This window comes from Mauremys reevesii, linkage group 12 (assembly GCF_016161935.1).
Source record: "Mauremys reevesii isolate NIE-2019 linkage group 12, ASM1616193v1, whole genome shotgun sequence".
NCBI lineage: Eukaryota > Metazoa > Chordata > Testudines > Geoemydidae > Mauremys > Mauremys reevesii.
Genome location: NC_052634.1, coordinates 40,389,034 through 40,402,413, shown reverse-complemented (window position 1 = coordinate 40,402,413; position 13,380 = coordinate 40,389,034). Strand labels below are relative to the sequence as shown.

The window sequence follows — 13,380 nt, the reverse complement described above, 5'->3', positions numbered from 1 at the left end:
AGCTGTGTAAGAATGCTGTGGTTTGATGCTTCTCTGTCTGGGATGTTTTTGCAGCAGTTGCACACAAAAAGGACATCACTGTGAGTGGCCCATGAAGACAAGACTCGCTTTTGCCTGCCTTGCTCAGCTTGACCTGCTGCCTCACCCTGTTCCTGCCCTAGTGCCCGGGTTGACCTGGCGGTGGAAGGGGACTGGGGGCCAGTGGTGCGGGGAGGAAGTTGAGCTGGACCCTGAGCTAGACTAGACCCTGGCAGTGAGAGCCTGGCCACCACTTGCCGCCCCACCCTGTTGTCCTGGCTTCCCCCACCGGAGGAACCCAGCGCCCTTAGCTGTGGTGAGTAAGAAGTGTCTAACCAGCTTGTCCCAGCATTAGAACAGGTCTCTTTACTAACTTCCTTAATATTTGAGTGTGCCCTTGAAAATGACGGATTTTAGAGGGCAAATTGCTTAATAACATTGAAGATGTAGAGTGTCATATTGTAGTTTCATTAAGGCATGATAAAGAATCATCCAGTTGGGTCACTGTAGATACATACTCAGGATTCCTATGTTATAGAACTGAAAAGTTTCCAGAGACTACAACAGACTTTTAGATCAGTCGTTTGTAAATGCAAATTCAATTTTTAAATTTGTTTTCTTGTTTTGAATCTTTACACCTTTAATACCTTGAACTGAAGTGTGTTTTTACTGGCATTGGAGAAATATCAAATGTGTTGTATAAACAGATTATAATGTTTAAGACTTTATTACTTAACTTAATAGGATAAGTATCAGAGGGGTAGCCGTGTTAGTCTGGATCTAAAACGACAGAGTCCTGTGGCACCTTATATTGGAGCATAAGCTTTCATGGGTTTATACCCATTTCATCAGGTGCATGTAGTGGAAATTTCCAGGGGCAGGTATAAATATGCAGGCAAGAATCAGTCTAGAGATAACGAGGTTGGTTCTCAAAATGACAGTGTGTCCGCCGACGTGCACAGGCAGAAATTCTGGTAAAACAACATTGCTTGCCTCATAACCTAAGTCATGCAGAAAGCAATACCATCCACAGCCTCAGAAACAACCCTGACATTATAATAAAAAAGGCTGATAAAGGAGGTGCTGTTGTCATCATGAACAGGTCTTATCTACTACCCAAAATCCACAAACCTGGAAATCCTGGATGCCCCATCATCTCTGGAATTGGCACTCTCAGTGAAGGACTGCCCAGATATGTGTACTCTCTACTCAGACCCTATGCCACCAGCACTCCCAGCTATCTTCGTGACACCACTGATTTCCTGAGAAAACTACAATGCATTGGTGACCTTCCAGAAAACACCATCCTAGCCACCATGGATGTGGAGGATCTCTACACAAACATCCCACCCACAGATGGAATACAAGCTGTAAGGAACAGTATCCCTGATGATGCCACAGCACAACTGGTTGCTGAGCTTTGTGACTTTATCCTCATGCACAATCATTTCAAATTTGGTGACACCTCCAGATCAGCGGCACCACCATGGGCACCCGCATGGCCCCAAAATATGCCAACATTTTTATCACCGACCTGGAACAACACTTCCTCAGCTCTCGTCCACTCACGCCCCTTCTCTACCTACGCTACATTGATGACATCTTCATCATCTGGACCCATGGGAAGGAGACTCTGGAAGAATTCCACCATGAGTTCAACAGCTTCCACCCCACCTCAGCCTGGACCAATCTACGTGGGAGGTCCACTTCCTAGACACAACGGTACGAAAAAGTGATGGTCACATTAACACCACCCTATACCGAAACCCCACCAACTGCTATGCCTACCTTCATGCCTCCAGCTTCCATCCCGGACACACCACACGATCCATTGTCTACAGCCAAGCGCTGAAGTACAACCACGTTTGCTCCAACCCCTCAGACAGAAACCAACACCTACAAGATCTTCACCAAGCATTCTCAAAACTACGATACCCACACGAGGAAATAAGGAAACAGATCAACAGAGCCAGAAGCCTCTTGCTGCAAGACAAGCCCAGGAAAGAAACCAACAGAACTCCACTGGCCATCACATACAGTCCCCAGCTAAAACCTCTCCAACACATCATCAGTGATCTACAACCCAACCTGGACAATGATACCTCACTTTCACAGGCCTCGAGAGGCAGGCCAGTCCTCACCCACAGACAACCCGCCAACCTTAAGCATATTGTCACCAGCAACCGCACCATAGTAACTCTAATTCAGGAACCAATCCATGCAACAAACCTCGATGCCAACACTGCCCACATATCTACACCAGTGACACATAGTGAATGGCTAGCCAACTGCAAAAGCAGTTTCTCCTCCCTTGGTGTTCACACCTCAACTGCTAGAAGAGGGCCTCATCCTCCCTGATTGAACTAACCTCGTTATCTCTAGCCTGATTCTTGCCTGCATATTTATACCTGCCTCTGGAAATTTCCACTACATGCATCTGATGAAGTGAGTATTCACCCATGAAAGCTTATACTCCAAAACATCTGTTAGTTTATAAGGTACCATAGGACTCTTTGTCGCTTTTTACAGATCCAGACTAACACGGCTACCCCTCTGATATATAATCAGAGCGGCTGGTGGGAGAAACGCATGTTAGAAGCCCTCTGTCAACTCAGCTGTGGCTTTCTGTGCACGGAGAACCAGACACTTCAAGGTCTGGAAGTCTTGAGGGAAATGGGGACCATCTGTACTTTGGAATTTGAAGGTGTTGTCTTAGACCATCAAGTGGAACAATTGCACTCATGTTGTTGCAGCAGGCACCATGGCTTAGCTGGCTAAAGCACCTGTCTAGTAAACAGGAGATCCTGGGTTCAACTCCCAGTGGTGCCTGTGTAGCTTCTGTCTTCTCTACTCACCTTTTCCTCTGTCTTTCTAGGAGCCAGAAGAGACTTCGCTTGGCAACCCAAGTAATTGCTTGCTAAGGAAAAGGCTCTTTGGAGAGGAGCATTGGAAAGACTCAAGTCACAAGCCTGGAGCTGATGAAAAAGCTGCCTTGACTGGCATTGCCAAGATAGTTGCTTTGAGTGCAATTGCTGCAACACGAGCCTGGGCCACACATCCTCATGATTCGCTGGGGATGTCCATACAATCTCTGCAGGTCGTGCAGGAAATGGAGAGCTATTCTCCTGTTACCTTCCTTTTGATTGTCACTGGTGAAAAATTGAGCAGTTAGGAGAAAAGTCCCAGAGATCAGTGCCGGATTTACCTTGGCACCAATGGCTCCATAGCACCGGGCCCAAGCTCAGACGGGGCCCATAGCACTCACTTCCTCCCCTCTTGCAGCGCTGCAGGAGCAGAGCCTCAGGGATCCAGCCTGGGAGCTGAGAACGCAAGGGGCCCTGGGAGCTGTAGTTCCTTGGCCAGATCCCTGCCTATAGAGCCGGCCCTGGAGCAGGGAAGGAACTACATTTCCCAGCATTCCCTGGCAGCTATCCACAGGAAAGGGACCGGGGGGGGGGGGGGGGCACTGAGACCCCAGGCACCGCAGCTTGCTGTGTATGGGGAGCTGGCTGCTAGAAGGGGTTGGCAGTGTGAATGGGGAACAAGTGTGCCCAAGGGGTAGGAGGCTTTGGCCCAGATCTCACCCTCAGGAGACTTCCCCAGGCTGGATTAGGGATGTGGTATGACCCCGCCTGGCAGCCCCCCAAAGAAGGAATTGGGTGGGCTGAATGGACAGTGCCCCTCTCTGTCTGAAGCCCAGTGAGGGAGGTACATGGATCCCACCAGAAGTGAAAATGAAAAGTAAGGGAGGGGAGGCTCTGCTACAGGGGTGGGCAAACTTTTTGGCCTGAGGGAGACATTGGGGTTGCAAAACTGTAGGGAGGGCTGGGTAGGGAAGGCTGTGCCTCCCCAAACAGCCTGGCCCCTGCCCCCTCCCACTTCATGCCCCTTGAGTGCCCCTCTCAGAACCTCTGACCCATCCAACCCCCTCTGCTCCTTGTCCCCTGACTGCCCCCTCCCAGGACCCCCTGCCCCTGACTGCCCCCAGGACCTCACCCCCATCCAAACCCCTCTGCTCTCAGTCCCTGACTGCCCTGACCCCTATCCACACCCCACCCCTGACAGGCCCCTGGGACTCCCACGTTTATCCAAACCCCATATCCCCGACCCCTATCCACACCCCTGCCCCCTGACAGGCCCCCTGGGACTCCCAGGCTTATCCAAACCCCATATCCCCAGACCCCGATCCACCCCCACCCCTGACAGGCCCCCTGGGACTCCCAGGCTTATCCAAACCCCATATCCCCTGACCCCTATCCACATCCCCACCCCCTGACAGGCCCCCTGGGACTCCCAGGCTTATCTAAACCCCATATCCCCCGACCCCTATCCACACCCTCGCACCCTGACAGACCCCCCGGGACTCCCCAGCCCTTATCCAACCCCGGCCCCAGACCCCTTACCATGCCACTCAGAGCCGCATGTCTGGCAGCTGCATTGCCCGGCCGGAGCTGCTCGGCAGGAGCGTGCAAACCCTTCACCCAGATTTCTGCCCGCATGGAAGGGTAGCAGCAGGGGAGGGGACACAGCGGGGGAGGGGCCAGGGGCTAGCCTCCCTGGCCGGGAGCTCAAGGGCCAGGCAGGATGGTCTCATGGGCTGAATATGGCCCATGGGCCATAGTTTGCCCACCTCTGCTCTACTAGAGGACCTGGGCAGCTTTAGATACAGTACCAGGCACGTAGGAGGATTTCCAAGTCTGAGGCATGGAAGCAGAAATTGGCTTTTCCTTTCTAGATTTATCCAATATTCAGAAAGGGAATCTAGCACCTGCCTTCCAGATTTGAACACTCTCAGAATTCAGGAGTCCTCAAGCTCAGTTTGGGCAGCTGGTACTTCATTTCTCCCAAATCAAATAGGCTGATCCACTGTAACTTGCTGTAGAAAAAGTAGGATAAAATTGAGCAACAAATGCTGTGGTCTTCCCAGTGCTAACTAGGGCTGGAATTGTTATTTTCAACAGCCATTGCCATTTTGTTTTAGTTTGGTTTGTAGAAAAGGAAGACAGTGATATTGCATTGGCCAGTTCCCCATGGACACGAAGAGTGGAACAAAAGAATAACAGAGGCACCTCAATTTTCCTCATTTATGTAGGACAATCTTATCTTGCACAGGGTCCTGGTCCCACAGCGGAGGGGGGGGGGCATGTGAGCTTGTTGCAGAGCTGGGGAAGTGACAGGTTGTTGCAGGGCTGCTGCTCAGGGATGGGAACCTCCTGGCACCCCAGCCTCCAAAATCATCCAGGCTGCACTTTCTGCATGACTATGTGCTAGCTGAGGGGTGCGGGGAATTGGTGGCCTCTTCTGCAGGTGATGGGAATCTCAGGTACTTAAAGCCATGGCCTAGAGGAGGGAAGTGCCTAACTATGACACCAATGGCACTGCCCCACCAGGCCCACACTTGGAGCCCACAGTGACTACATAGGGGTCCACATATATGTTTGGTGCTGGGGTGCACAAAAGGCTAACCCGGCCCTGACTGCCCGAGCAGTATTTCAGCCCCAGATTTTTGGGTGGACATCCTACAGTGGAAGCTGCAGAGCACTCCTCCATCTCTCTCTCTCTCTCTCTCTCTCTCTCTCCTGGTGTTGGGTGGGAAACAGGTGAAAGGACAAAAGAAGAGAAAGGAGGAAGGGATGGATGGAGGAAAAGGTGAAGTGATTCTAAGGGACAAAATCCCAGGTGCGCAATAAAATTCTGCCTCCTTAAGCTCGTGTTTTCCATGCCTAGAATTCAACTGTCACCAGATGGATCAGACTGAACAGCTTTCAAACCTCGAGGAGGCTCTTACCTTCTAAACAGGGACAGCTGTTTTCTAGTAAAATCAGGAAAAGAGAAGGAGAAAACTCGAAAGAGGTTCCTCCTGGTGCTCACGACCGTGAACCCGAATACTCTCTCAGTCCTCAAAGAGAGACCTGGAGAAGGAGACTTGCTGAAGCAAAGCCACAGGGGTCTCTGAGGTTTCCCTGGCCCCTCGCCCCTGTCCTGCCTGGCTGATGTCAGCATCTCTCTGTGAGGTCACCACCTCCCCACCACCTTTGACCAATAGTCTGAGGTCCTGAAAAAGGCCTTTGTGATGTCACTGCCACACCCCTCCCTTGCTGTGCTAATGTCCTGCCCCTGGCCAGGCACTTTGGAGGTTTGAGCTACTCCCTGTGGATCACCCCACTCAAGGAGCGTTCGTTCTAGGAAGTAAGCCAATAGTTTTGGATCATCTGCACATTTTGTCAGCTCATTGTTTAGCAGATTATTTATGAATATGTTGACTTGTCCTGGTCCCAGTACAGACACCACTAGTTACCTGTTTCCATCCTGAAAACTGACCATTTATTCCTACCCTTTGTTTCTTGTCTTTTAACCAGTTATTGATCCACGTGAGGACCTTCCAGAGGTGAAAGTAAGCCGGTATGTTCCGGTATGGGGTACCGGCAAGAGCCAGTATGCTGTGCCAGCCTGGCCCGGCTTCCCCAGGCTGGTGATTTAAAGGGCTCAGGGCTACCTGCAGCGGCCGGAGCCCTGGGCCCTTTAAATCACCTCCCGAGCCCCCCTGCCGGAGCCCCAGGGAGCAAATCACTGCCGTGGGTGCTGCTCTCTCCCGCTCTGCCAACACAGAGCAGGGGCGGCAGAAGCTTCCTTACAGTGGGGGGGGGCACCGTTGTCTGAACTGTGGCACCCCCATGACACCCCTTCCCTAAGGACCCCCACTCACACCACCTGTCCCCCCGAGGCCACACCCACAGAACGCCTCTTCCCCAAGACTGCACCCTTACCCCCCCTCCATCATTTGTCCTAACAGCCAGTAAAGAGTGGTGGGGCCATGGCCCTCTAAACCCCCTGTTCCAGCCCCCCTGACACAGAGCTAAGCAGGCAGCAGTGTGTGTGTGTGTGACAGAGAGTGCTGTGCTGAGCTGAGCTAGAGAGAGAAGGGGGCTGATGTCGGGGCTGTCCCCTGCCTCAGGACTGGTCGCTTCCAGCAGCTGTCTGAACTTAGAGACAGTGTGCGACACACTCACTCTTCTGCAACGCACACACTGTCTCTCCCCCCCACACACATGCTCTCTACCCCACCACGCACATTGCAGTTGAAAAGCAGCTGGCAATCTAGTAGGATGCCCATGGAACAATGGGATAGAAACCTGCATCATGTGGCGCTGTACCAGCCCGTGAGGCATTGCAAACCCTTCCCAAAGCACCCTGCAGCCAGTTGCACAGTGGGATAGCTACCCACAGTGCACTGCTCTCTGTGGCAATCCAAGAGATGCTAGCATGGATGTGCTCTGGTGACACAGGGGCATAGGGTGGACATGCAACAGTTGTTCAATTAAAACACTTTAACTAAAGCCATGTTACTCTTTCATGTAGACATAGCTTTAGAGTAAGACAAGACCCAGCTGCATTGAAACTAAAAAACCACAACTTCCTCTGTAGTTGGCAGGATTTGAACCTGCACAGGGAGACCCCAATGGATGTCTAATACATTGCCTTAACCACATGGCCACAACTACTTGCTGGGTGTTTGGTCCTCACTGCACTCTAGTTCTGTTCTCACTGAGTGATCAATTCCAGTTGTTTCCTGAAGCCAGCCTCCACAACACACACACATTGCTGTGCCCTTGTGTAAGTGTGTCCGTGGCTGAACAGCAAGAATTCCTGCTCTTTTCCCTTCTGGCTGGAGCATGAGGAGAGTGTCCATTTCCTGCCTTGATCATTCAGACAGTCCCTTTCCCGTCATATCCCCAGTACATCAGTGATTGTGATAGCAGGGGGCAGGTTTTCTCTGGGGCACTGAGCTTTGCCAGGGGGTTGATGGCTCCTGTCTTTCCTCACCCTGGAATAAACTCAACTTTTTATTCCATCCTTGATGTTTCAAGGAATAACAACAGATGACCAAAGAAAGAGGTGGACAGGGTGGGCCTCAGGGGAGGGGCAGAGAGATGTGGGCGGTGGGCAGGGCAGGTCTCAGGGGAGGGCTCAGAGAGGTGTGGGCGATGGGCCGGGCAGGTCTCAGGGGAGGGGGCAGAGAGGTGTGAGCAGGGCAGGTCTCAGGGGAGGGGCAGAGAGGTGTGGGCGATGGGCAGGGTGAATCTCAGGGGAGGGGACAGAGAGGGGCGGCCCTGCCCTCAGTCTCTCCTCGTAAGTCCCCTGCCCCCTAATCATTTTTGTTGCCCTCCCCTAGACTCTCTCCAATTTGTTTCTGTAGTCAGGGCGGGGGGAGAGAACTGGATGCAATGGTCCAGATGTGGCCTCACCAGTGCTGACTAGAGGGGAATAATCACTTCCCTTGATCTGCTGGCAACGCTCCTACTAATCCAGCCCAATATGACCAGTTACCCATATTGAATGCAGACACAGCAATATCTGATAAATTGGTTCCTGTCCATTCAGGAGGTTATTTCCCACCTATTCATAAATAATGAAGCTGCTCTAAGTGGAGGGGAGAGAGCTGTCCCGTCCGTGCAGTTAACCCATCTCCCCGAGAGGTGGTAGCTATGTCAGTGGGGGAAGCTGTGTTGGTGGGTGTGCAAGCTGTGGTGTCTACATGTGTATGTAAAGTTTAATTAACCCCCATTTTTAAAACCCCTGTGGTCTGGGAATAGAAAAGGAGCTCTCTGAGGCAGAGCCCATCCTTCAAAATCCTTAAGATCATGGACTTGCCTAGACAAGTGTCATGGGGGTATAGCTCAGTGGTAGAGTGTTTGACTGCAGATCAAGTGGTCCTTGGTTCAAATCCAAGTACCCCCTTCAAGCCTGTTTATTCAATAAAAATAATTTCTTTTCCAGTATGCTCAGGAGCTCCACTAAATAGAGATCCCTGAAAGGAATGAACACACACAATGTTTTCCTGTGCAAATGCATAAAAACCTATCAAACATGTCCCCCAGCTGAAATCAGTTGCAATCCTCTAAGTGTCAGTTTGTTTTCATCAATGAAACAAAGGCACATGAAGACACATTTGCAGGTCCTTGGCCTCCATGGGCTACAATGTGCAGAAGAACAAGAACCACATCCACTTGGGAGGCATGGACTAGTCTGTATTACATTTGGTAAGTAAGTTGCCATTGGGACTGAAAACTCTACTGAGGGTGGAGAGGAACCTCTTAGAAAAATAAAATAACCAAGATTTACCAAACTCCCTGTTACACATTCAATCCTCTGTTTGTGCACACGGCATCAACTGGGGCTGTAATAAATGGCAGCCTTCCTTTAACACAGATCGTTGTTCCTTGTAACTTTCAGATGCATTCAAATGGCAGCTGTTCAGAGGTCATGTGCTGCTAGTTCATGAGCAGCAGCAGAGTCTCTGTACGTTTACCAACCGTAGAGCTGGGTGTGTCTGCATCCAAGTAACTGCAGAGTCAGTGTAGTCCCAGACAGTTAATTGCACAGTCTCACTTTCTGGTCTCATTGATCATTTGGGTAGAAACAGCAACGGTTTGGTGGGTTTTTTTTTTTCCCTTCGTTTTCTCCTAAGGAATGTGTGATCTTGAGCATGTTAGTTTAAGTTCCCTGTGGGTCAGGAAAATTCCATCTCCTTGAAATAGCTGGGAAGTGATCTGTTTGTATCACCTAGAATAAAGGAGCTTTTAAAGAAGAAACTGCTTTACAAATATGCTGAGATAAAAACAGTAAATTCCACGGCCAGACACCAGGCCAGGATCAATTGATGGGGCCAGAATAAATTAATTACAGAAGAAACAAACTCTTGGGAAGTAGCTATAATTTGTCCCCAAACCTTTTCTTGTTCTCATATGCTATCACGGATTCTCTTCTAGAGGGCAGAGTTACGGTTATCTGGGCATGTACCATCACTCTGTATTCCTGTTTTTTCCAGAGTTTGAGTTTTACTGAACTCCATGTTCTGGAAGGTAAGAGATAGTCACAGTCAAAGTTAACGCTCTGTTAACAAAGGTTTTGTTAGTGACAACTAATGTGACTAATCCCTCACTGCGGTAATTCCACGGACTTCAGTGTACACTTTCCCCATTTCTAGTTCCAAAAAAATAAGCAAATTAAAACAACCTTGAGACCTAAAATGCTGTGAGAAAATGGAAATTTTAGTAGCTCAAATATTTCAGTTTCTTCTGTGTCTTGTGCATGTGTAAATGGCACAGCATGTTAATTTATAAGCACATCTTTCTTAACTTCTTTAAATATTCTGTAGTACATTGACTAGATCAAGTGGGTTGTTCAATGCAGTGAAGTTTTCATGCATTGCCAAAAACATATTTTTCATATTATGTAAATGAACACAACTCATTGAACATCAAATTCTGTATTTCATGCTGTGAACTGTGTTGGTAGCTCAAATTAATAGGTTTATTTTCTCTCTCTCTTTCTCTCTCTGTGAAGCACAACAAAATAATTTAGTGATGCTGAAAACATTCCCTTCTCCTCCAGAACTGCCTTGGAATCACCTTCCCTTTGTAGATTAATCTGCCCCTGTGTCTCTACAAGGAAAATATAGTTTCTATGAAAAAAACACAATTTTTTAATTAAAGGGACTGAGACAGAATAGGTTACTCAGACATAGGTCAGGGGTTTGTTACAGGAGTGGGTGGGTGATATTCTGTGGCCTGTGTTGTGCAGGAGGTCAGACTAGATGATCATAATGGTCCCTTCTGACATTAAAGTCTATGAGTCTATGAGAATAGTCACATGATGGTGACACATCAGGAATGCAAAGCAACAGGTTCCTGGTTTGCACATCGATGGTGACAAGGGATTGAACTCGACTCCCCTCTTTCTACAGACACATTTGTTTTATTCTCTGAGGTCAAACATAAGTTTAAATGTTGTACTTAGTCCTCTGCCTTGTAGCTTCAACAGCCGCAGATGCAAGATGAGTTACTGCAGCCTAGACCTTGTGTCCGTGTTTAGGTGGTTTTCACCTAAATGTTCAAGCAGCTCACAGTAATGTCCCGAGCTCCCCAAGTCCCACTGACAGCTGAGCTCTTCCTGCCCACTGAGCCCAGCACAGACAGTGGGTGGGGGGTGAGTTTGTACCCAAATAACTGACAGAGCCAAGCAAGGAGCAAAGAAATGTTTGCTCCGGTCACTAGGTCTCTGTTTCTATTGCTCGTTTGCTCTCTCCCCTTCTCTGATAAGAAGCAACGGTAAGAGAAGAAGAGTTTAAACCATGTGCTAGGTGGTGGCTGGGTTTGGATGACAAATTTAAAACCATCTCAGCGCCCTCTAGTGTGACACTGACACCATCAGCTTCTCACCTTTCACTCACACTTCATTAATAACAGTTTCCCTGAACTACTTTGCTGTGATTATTTCAATAGCTCCTACACCGATACCTGCTGTCCCTTCTGGCTGGTTAATTGCACTATTTGGAAACTGCTCCTAAAATTACACCCTTCCTGGGAGCAAGATTCAGAACTGCCCAAGGAAACCCCATGGGGTTTCAAGGGCAGCCTAGGCAGGGTGGCAAGGGGACAGCACAGGGGTCTCAGAGCTTCTTCTTCCGCCTCACAGAGAGAAGGTTAAGGGGGGCCACCAGTTATGACTCCTGGGTTTTAGTCCTGGCTGTGGGAGAAAAGGGGTGTTTAGTGGATTAGAGTTGGGGGCTTAGGAAACAAAGAGGAAACATCTCCCTTTTCAGCTTCAATGCACATTGAACAAGAACATGGCTTCTCATTTTTTAGGTTTCAGAGGAGCAGCCGTGTTAGTCTGTATCCTCAAAAAGAACAGGAGTACGGGTGGCACCATAGAGACTAACATGTTTCTTAGGTTCTGTTGCCATCATGTGTCCATTTCATTTCACTTCTTATTGTTAAAAGGTTTGGGTACTTTGCACAGAAACATCATTTCCTTGGGAGAGATGGAGAAGTGGAAGCTGCATTGATTTAATCCTCTGAAAAATAGATAAGGATTAAAATATTCCCCAGACAGCTCAGTCCCAGCCGTCCTCCCTTGCTGCTGCCAGTGAAGCTCAGTTCTGTCCCACGGCCTCAAGAACTGCTGGGTGCAAGTCCTGGGCCTGATGTGAAGTAAATGTAGGGGTGACTCTGCCTGCCTAGACTGTTCTGTAGACAAATTCAGACACACACCATGTCAGGTGAAGGAGAGACAGATGTGTTGTTTGATTGTTTTTCTCATTTTAAATTTACTTGATCATTTTGATGGAAAAATATTTGTACGAGACCATGAAAAAAGGAAGAAACCATGAAAATACCCATGGGAGAAGGGGGGTTCTGAGGCCAAGGTAGATATGGAGATTTTTATGAAGGGGGGAGAGGCCAAAGTAGGGCCTTTAGCTGGAGCAAAGGGGGAGGGTTTTTTGTGCAGTTTCATTTTAACCAGCCTCACATCCTGTAGTCCCTACTTCCCCACCTCATCAACATCTGACCTAGCGCCTCCCCACTGGCAAAGCCACCTCTGACTGCTGAGACAGCCCCATTGGTCTGGCCCTCCAGAGCCCCCAGCACTCCCTCTCCTAGCTGGATCCCCTGACAGCCAGAGCTCTCCGCAGAACTGCCGTGCTTGTTCTCCTGGGTCTCTGGTCAAGGACGGCTACCGGCTTCTCCTGAGAATGCAGCTGAGAAATGACTCACCCTTCTCTAGATTCTCGCCTGTGGGCTCTGAGAAGCAGGATGGGCCCTGTATGATAAAGTCCATGTAACATTCCCCTCTCATCCCAGCCCTGGTATGTCACCAGTAGCTGCTGTCCCTGGGTAGCAGCCAAGGATGTTTCCCACCATTCAGGGGACCCCAGCCTGGGACTAAAGTCAACTTCAGGCTTCTCCTCTCTCCCTTCTTGGAATCAGGTTCATGTTTTTGCCAAGAGTTAAAGCAGCCCGAACCCCCAGAGTCTGGATCAATGTCACAAGTTCCCAGTGTCTCCATGGAAGAGAATTTGTTAAATCCCAGATGAGTGGGGTTAAATCAGTTCTCAGCCTGAGTCCTTTGCTCTTAATCCTGAGGATATTGTCCCACCATGGGGCCATTTCCTGCCTCTCTTTCCTAGGGAAGCACAATTTTCTTTGCACAGACACAGGAGCAGCAAGATCTTTCTCTGTCCCTTGTGCAAAGCAGGGGCCAAATTCCATGGAAACAACGGACAAGCAGGGGGCCCTGGGCACATCCAGCCCTGGCCGTGAGATGTTCCCTCCCCTCTTTCTTTATGCCTCTGTTGTTATTTCATGGATTGTCTGGGATGGGGGAAGAGCTGAGTTCACTCCAGGTGGAGGGGGAAAGAACCGTGAAAGTCTCAGGACCCAACCCCGGCTACCAGGATCACTGAGGTGCTTGGAATCTGCATGGGAAAGGGACTGTGTGAATTGTCAAGGTGGGGAATGAATAACAATCTACAACAAGAGCCACCCCATTAACCACTGACACAGGCTAATCCTGCTGCAG

At 49.4% G+C, this 13,380-nt stretch overlaps 2 non-coding genes across 2 annotated transcripts; both read left to right on the top strand.

Moving 5' to 3' along the window:
• The first annotated feature begins 2,773 nt into the window (after positions 1–2,773).
• Positions 2,774–2,847, top strand: TRNAT-AGU. Its single transcript has one exon. It is a non-coding gene; the product is annotated as a tRNA-Thr (tRNA).
• A 5,838-nt stretch (positions 2,848–8,685) lies between these two features.
• Positions 8,686–8,757, top strand: TRNAC-GCA. The gene has a single exon. It is a non-coding gene; the product is annotated as a tRNA-Cys (tRNA).
• The last annotated feature ends 4,623 nt before the right edge of the window (positions 8,758–13,380 follow it).